A 1,058-nucleotide genomic window follows, 5' to 3' on the forward strand; every position below is an offset into this window, starting at 1 on the left:
TTCGATAGTCGCGTTACAGCCCTAGATTCTTGTTGTATTCTAAATGACGGAAGTGAGGAACGTGCGTGCGCTCTTCGATCAGTAACTGCAATGCTTGTTTCAAAGGGGTCCCCGTTTTGGGATCGTTGTCTACTGCAAGTAGTGCGAACGGCACGAATCGACTTTCCAGTGAACTGGATACGAGTAATGGGTTTCTGAGGCCATACTCTTACGATGTGACGATTGCTCGTGCGTTGAAAGCATTTTGGTATGTTTATATAATTAATTAATTGATTGATTGATTTTTTAATAATAATTAACAAACCTACACGCACTTGTACAGGCTGATTGCTGTTTTCAGTAATTATGTTATTGTAATTGTAGAGTTTTATAGATTTATACTTAGCACAAATTTCCAAAAGATATTTTCAAAATTAATATACCCAGCTGAAGAAGGACCTTGGATTGAAACATTGTGTGAATTCATGTTATTTCGTTATGCTGTGTATGAAAGCTCTACAATAACCGATATATCATCATATCATATATGTGCATGCACGTGTGGGTGTGTGGGTATCTGTGGGTGTATATACAGTATATTAGACAGTATATTATACAGTATATTATACAGTATACTATACAGTATATTATACAGTATATATACAGTATATATACAGTATATTATACAGTATATTATACAGTATATTATACAGTATATTATACAGTATATTATACAGTATATTATACAGTATATTATACAGTATATTATACAGTATATTATACAGTATATTATACAGTATATATACAGTGTATATATATATATATATACACGGTATATTATACGGTATTTTATACAGTATATTATACAGTATATTATACAGTGTATTATACAGTATATGTCCGGATGGAGCATCTATCTAGAACAGTATGAACAATTTTTAGTTAATTAACTAATTAATAATGTAATTACAGTCTGTCAAAAATATATTGTGTCTAATAATAGTTTTATAGGTCTAAGGTGTTTGCACAGTCTACAGCAGGAAATGGTATTATTCATGTTCAGATTTTCTTAATTAATT

General features: G+C 30.4%; 1 long non-coding RNA gene across 1 annotated transcript in view; it reads left to right on the forward strand.

Moving 5' to 3' along the window:
- LOC134178739 (uncharacterized) overlaps positions 1-1,058 on the forward strand; it is a 1,791-nt gene continuing 733 nt past the window's right edge. Inside the window, exons 1-2 of the long non-coding RNA XR_009969694.1 lie at positions 1-247; positions 991-1,058. The exon at positions 991-1,058 is cut by the window's right edge and continues 733 nt beyond it. This is a non-coding gene — a long non-coding RNA (uncharacterized LOC134178739). The remainder of the gene's footprint in view (positions 248-990) is intronic.

Source organism: Corticium candelabrum, chromosome 4 (assembly GCF_963422355.1).
Source record: "Corticium candelabrum chromosome 4, ooCorCand1.1, whole genome shotgun sequence".
Lineage (NCBI taxonomy): Eukaryota > Metazoa > Porifera > Homoscleromorpha > Homosclerophorida > Plakinidae > Corticium > Corticium candelabrum.